Genomic DNA, 6,468 nt, shown 5'->3' with positions numbered 1-6,468 from the left:
CAAGTCGCAAGTTCTGGCTGACTTCATCGCCGAATGGACCGAAGCCGAACTCCCTAAAGAGTACGGCGCATACTCCAATTGGATCATGCATTTCGACGGCTCCAAAATGTTGGCTGGCTTGGGGGCTGGCGTCGTCTTGACGTCTACGTGCTTCAAATAATGTACACGGACTCCAACAATGCAGCCGAATACGAGGCCCTTCTACATGGCCTCGGATGGCAATCTCCATGGGTATTCAACGCCTAGAGGTGCGCGGGGATTCAAACCTCGCAATATCCCAAGTAAATGGAGACTTTGACGCCAAGGATCCGAAAATGGCAGCCTACCGTAACGCTGTCCTAAAAATGTCAGCCCGGTTCGAAGGACTCGAATTCCACCATGTAGCCCGGGATAATAACCAGGCAGCAGACATGCTGGCACGCATCGGCACAAAACGCGACGCCGTCCCTCCAAACATCTTCCTGGAGCGGCTCTTTAAGCCATCCGTATCATGGGAAGAGGAGTCCGGAAATAACAATCCGGAACCAACTGCATCACCTAATGCAGAACATTCTGACACAATCGGTGGCTCAGCCAATGAAATAACAGATTCAGCCCACGAAATACTGGCAGTAATTGCCCCGTGGATGGAACCATTCCTAGCCTACTTAATCAGGCAGGAACTTCCCGAAGACCAAAATGAGGCCCGCTGCATAGTTCGGCGATCTAAAGCCTACAAGGTCCATGAGGGAGAACTTTATAAGAAAAGCACAACCGGAGTCCTTCAAAGGTGTATCTTCGAAGAGGATGGGCGAAATCTCCTGGCTGAAATTCACGCCGGACTCGGCGGGCACCAGGCTGCCGCTTGGGCCCTTGTAGGCAAGGCCTTCCGTACAGGATTTTATTGGCCGACCGCCCGGGCAGATGCGCAGGACTTAGTCCAACGATGCGTCGGTTGCCAGCTCTTTGCTAATCAGAGCCACATGCCACCCACCGCCCTCAAAACTATACCCATTACTTGGCCGTTCGCGGTCTGGGGGCTTGACATGGTTGGACCCCTTAAAGGGGGAACCCACAAGCACAAATACTTATTGGTCATGATGGACAAATTGACCAAATGGATAGAGGCCAAGCCGGTCAAAACGGAAGAATCCGGACCTGTGATAGACTTCATATCCGGGGTAGTACACTGTTTTGGCGTCCCCCACAGCATCATCACTGATAACGGCACGAATTTCACGGCCGGCAAGGTTAAACTCTGGTGCAAAAACATGGGCATCAAGCTCGACTACGCTTCAGTCTACCACCCTCAAACTAACGGTCAAGTGGAACGAGCAAATGGTCTGATCATGAGCGGCATCAAACCCAGACTAGTGCGGTCCCTCACGGAATCTAACACGCACTGGGTAGAGGAGCTCGACTCCATACTCTGGGGGCTGCGGACCACGCCAAACCGCACAACCGGATTCACACCATTTTTATGGTATACGGCGCTGAGGCAGTTTTGCCTTGCGATATAATTCATGACTCACCTCGCGTGCGCATGTACGAGGAAAGAGAAGCCGAGTTGGATCGGCAGGACAGTTTGGACGCTTTAGAGGAGGAGCGCGACGTGGCAAAATCCCGTTCCGCATTCTATCAACAGCAGGCTCGAAGATATCAAAGCAGAGAAGTACGGGCCAAAACTTACAATGTTGGCGAGCTAGTTCTACGCCTGTCGGACAAGAAAAAGGACAAACTTAAGCCCAAATGGAAGGTCCCTTCATCATCGACCAAGTCCTTACCGGCGGTGCATACCGTATACGCAACACATCTGACAACCGACTCGAGCCAAACCCATGAAACGCAGCCCGTCTCCGAAGATTTTACGCCTAGCGCCGGACTCAGGGTTCGTCTCCTTCCTCCGTCCACCTTTCATGTTTTTAGCTATCTTTGTTTTCCCTCCTTTTTCCTCCCTCTTTCAGTACAAGCCTCTTGAGGGCTGATCTGTGTTTTGTTCGCACTCACTCGATGTGCTACTCGCACTCGTTATACCTGGGGGCTTCTTTAACAGAAGCTTATTTCCATGGGCTTCATGCCCAACACATGTGTCATACTTCCGCATGTACCTTTCGATCACCATTATATGCATCGATATGACTTAAGTTTTGGCCAAGCCGGGTTGCCTGGATCCTGTGCTTACCCCTACGTTCCCGATTGTTCGGCTAGGAGGTAAAGGGAGCACCTCTGCGATTGTTACTGCCGGGTCAGCCGAATGTGTACCTCAGACTGGGTGAAGCCGAAGGCTAGCGTTCTTAAGGGAATATTCGGTCGGTGACCTTGAAAGATGATTTATTACTTACTTATTTATCTGCCGCCAGATGCTTTTTCTGCTATTTTCGCAGTCCGGACATGCACTTTAGGGCATGCCTCCCAGGGAAAGGAACCCTTAACAGAACTATTCTCCCTAGAAGATGTTTCTTACTAACCATGTAATATAACATAGCTAGTTGGGCACTTGTCTGATAAAGCAATTATGACCCCTACGCCTTGTCTCCATGCATGCCCCGGTTCTTTCATAACCGTGAGGGTATTCGGACACACTACGGACTGTCGGGTCCTGAGGTTGAAGCGAAAAGGTCCGCAAAGACAAACGATCTACAATCCGGCTAGAAGGCATTTTACATGTCATTTTAAAAATTACATCGTCAAACTGACTGATTGTACTCCTCTTCAATCCCATCTAACAGGCTGTCTAATTTACAGTCCTGTTGGGAATATTTCGCGGCCAAGTCTACTTGGCCATACATCAGGCTCACTGGGATCTCCTTCCCATCGGGCCCCACAGGTCCGACCTCGGCCATGTGGTTTGGGCCAGCCTTTGGGTACCGCGTCTTCACCATGGCCCAGGCCTCCCTGGCGCCTTGATGGCAGGTCGATATCTTCCACAGGCGGAGACGCCGCCGTACTCCCTGAAGCTTCTCAGCAAGCCCTCCAAGACCCTCGGGTAGGGAGACGGAAGGCCATAAGGCCTGAACGACGCCGCTCATCGCCTGCCGAACACGTTCGTGCAGTTGCAGCAGCCCGGGAAGACGGTCTCCCGTGGAATGAGGCATCTCCTCCGCCGGACGACCCGTGAGCACACCTACAGACACATTTTTGTCAATCGACTTCCTCGCCGAACTCTTCTTTTCAAAAGAGTTTGCTCAAGCACTTACTATAAATGCCGCGACGAAGCCGCCGATTCTCCTTTACGGAGTTAGACAGCTGGACCCAAACACCTTTTAGTTCTTCGCCCAGCTGGGTGTTGGCATCTTGGAGTTTGTTCCTCTCCTGCTGCACCCTCATAAGCACCCTCTCGCCGGCCTTCAACTAGCGCAGCAGCTGTTGCTTGTCCGGATCTAGTCCGGCACCCTCTGCAATATTATTGTCATACTATACACACACGCCGCACTTCATAAACTACTTCTTTTTTCAAAATATGAATTACCAGAGGGGGTCTCAGTGGCTCCCCCGGCAGCAGCTAGTGCGGCCTCAAGTTGGGCCTTGCATTCTTGAAGCTCCTGAGATAGGTGGGTATTCTTCTCAGTAAGATCCTGCATAACAAATGATCCTTAAATCAGTTAGTTTAACTATTTTAAGTATCAGGGGCTACTAACATATATACCTATTAAAATTCCTCACCCGTATGTCCTTTACATACTGCCCCGTGGCTCTGGTTAAACCATCTTGAGCAGCACGGAGGTGCGCGTCTCCCGCATTAAAGGCATTTAATGCCTCAGGGGAGAAACACGCGTCACGAAGAACTGTCCGACGGCGCCTGTGATTCATGGCGCTCTCCACCTCAGACCTGGTGGCGGATAACCTGTCGGCATCCTCCGTTGGAGGAGCATCCGGCTCGCGCCTTGCGCTCGCCTCCCCCTCCGGACCAGGCGTTGGAGCCTGGCTGGCGGAGGCTTGGTGGGCACCTTCTCCGGACTCAGTCCGGCGAGCGCTCTTTCTCCTGGAAGAATCATGAGCATTAATATGCCTCCCAGGAGTCTTTCCCTTAAAAGACAAAGGTGCACCATACCTTTGCGGCGACATTTCGATTCACGTCGCACTCCTCTTTCGCCTGCTAGGCCGCACTGACCTCGTTTGGTTAGCCACCGCGGGCTCGGCTTCCCGCTGTGAAGGCACCTCCTGCGAAGCGCCATTGGTGCACGGTGGTCAGGAATAAACACTAAAAAAGTAAAGGTGTCAGGACTTCGGTCGTACTCACCTGGGAAGCCGGATATAAACCGGGGTAGTCGGCCGTAATGGCGACTAAAGCATTGTCTATGCTGAGCTGGTGGAACACCCCGTCAATCAAATCCACCTTTATGTCCGGATCCTCTTCGGAGGCTGGATCAAGGGCTCTTTCCGGATCCTCGGGTTGTGGAGCTGGGCTTTCTATGCGCTCCACATCCCGGCGTAGTTCCTACGTCGAAATCATAAAGTAAGACACTTATCTTTGAAAGCACGGATCAGATATATAAGCGTCCGCTTACCCAGCTCCGAGGGTTATTCATGGAGAATCCGTTCAATGGATTCGTGCGTAGGAAGTCCTCCTCCTCCCCCTTGTACAAGCCGGACAGGATCTTTACCAGATCGGCGGCCGATCCCGGCCCCGTGCGGCCATGACGGGTGGCGTCGTTATCCCCGTTGAAATCCCACATGGGGTGGCCCCTATATTGGAGCGGCTGCACCCCTCGCATAATGCATGCGGCCATGACTCCAATCATGGTTAATCCGGAATGGGCTAGTAACCGTATCCGGCCCATCAGATAGTGGACGCTCCTGTCATCTTCCTGTTGAGGGCTCCGTGGGCGCCAACTCAGGCGTTTCTTCAGAGGAGTGTTGCTAAACTCCGGGAGGCCGATCTGGACTGGATCCGGCAGCGGGGCGTCTTCCATATAGAACCACTCCGAAGGCCAGTCTTCGGACGCCTTCTTCGGGGTTCCGGATAGGTATCCGGTCCCGGCGATGCGCCATATTTTGGCTCCGCCCACTTGATATATCGACCCCCCGTAAGAACGGGGTACGAGGCAAAACAGCCTCTTCCACAGCGCAAAATGGGGCTCAATGACCAAGAACAACTCGCAAAGAGCTACAAATCCCGCGATGTGCAAAATGGAGGCGGGCGTGAGGTGGTGAAGTTGGAGTCCATAAAACTCCAGGAGCCCCTGGAGAAACGGATGTATAGGAAATCCGAGTCCCCTTATTAAGTAGGGGACGAAGCATACCCGCTCTCCTTTGGAGGGATTGGGGACGCTCTCCGCCTGCTTCCCACCCTTGTAGGTGGCCAGTCCAGCTCGAACCGGAACCATAAAGGCCGGGGGAAGGTATCCCTCTGCTTGGAGCGTCACTAACTCGCTATGCGGGAGTGAGCATCTCCTCCAATCTCCTGGCTGAGGACTGGGAGCGCGAGAAGAGGAGCCGCGTCGACTGTCCATGTTGGAATGGATTTCTTGTTAGATGCGCCTCGATGAGTACTTGCGGAAGGAGGATGGTGTGATTTGGATCTGGATCCACGCCTTTCTTATAGGCAGCTTATTCGTGCAGCTAGGGGGTAAAACATGGAGCAACCGGACACTATCCGGCAAACACATGGAGCATGAAGGAGAACCCGCCTTGCAAACGCCGAAGACAACATATGCGCCGTACTCGTCGTCATTGAAGCCTGGTTCGGGGGCTACTGAGGGAGTCCTGGACTAGGGGGTGTCCGGATAGCCGAACTACCATCATCGGCCGGACTCCAAGACTATGAAGATACAAGGTTGAAGACTTCGTCCCGTGTCCGGATGGGACTTTCCTTGGCGTGGAGGGCAAGCTTGGCGATACGGATATGTAGATCTTCTACCATTGTAACTGACTTGTGTAACCCTAGCCCTCTCCGGTGTCTATATAAACCGGATGGCTTTAGTCCGTAGGACGAACAACAATCATACCATAGGCTAGCTTCTAGGGTTTAGCCTCCTTGATCTCGTGGTAGATCTACTCTTGTAACACACATCATCAATATTAATCAAGCAGGACGTAGGGTTTTACCTCCATCAAGAGGGCCCGAACCTGGGTAAAACATCGTGTCCCTTGTCTCCTGTTACCATCCGCCTAAACGCACAGTTCGGGACCCCCTACCCGAGATCCGCCGATTTTGACACCGATACCCCCCTCAAGAACGGCGCCGCCGGCGGCACCTGGAGGGGGGAAACTGCCGCGTCGGGTCTACACGGAGTGGATTTAGCTATGGGTTTGGCCCGGATGTTGCTCCCTGGTGTCCCTCTGGGCCGACCTGACACAACCGGATGGACAGGTCCACTGGTCAAAGCCCGTCCGTGGGAAGTCAAAGGGCTAGATCTCGTGGTCAACCGCTCCAGGGTTAGGCGGGACGGGGGCCCTGGGGGTAGCAATGCCACCGGAGCGTTGTATCGCACCCTCATACATGCGGGGTGGTGTTGTGGCATGTCCAAAGAGGCGGCACGCGTCTCC

Source organism: Triticum aestivum, chromosome 7B, assembly GCF_018294505.1.
Source record: "Triticum aestivum cultivar Chinese Spring chromosome 7B, IWGSC CS RefSeq v2.1, whole genome shotgun sequence".
Lineage (NCBI taxonomy): Eukaryota > Viridiplantae > Streptophyta > Magnoliopsida > Poales > Poaceae > Triticum > Triticum aestivum.
Note: the sequence above shows the minus strand (reverse complement) of the source record.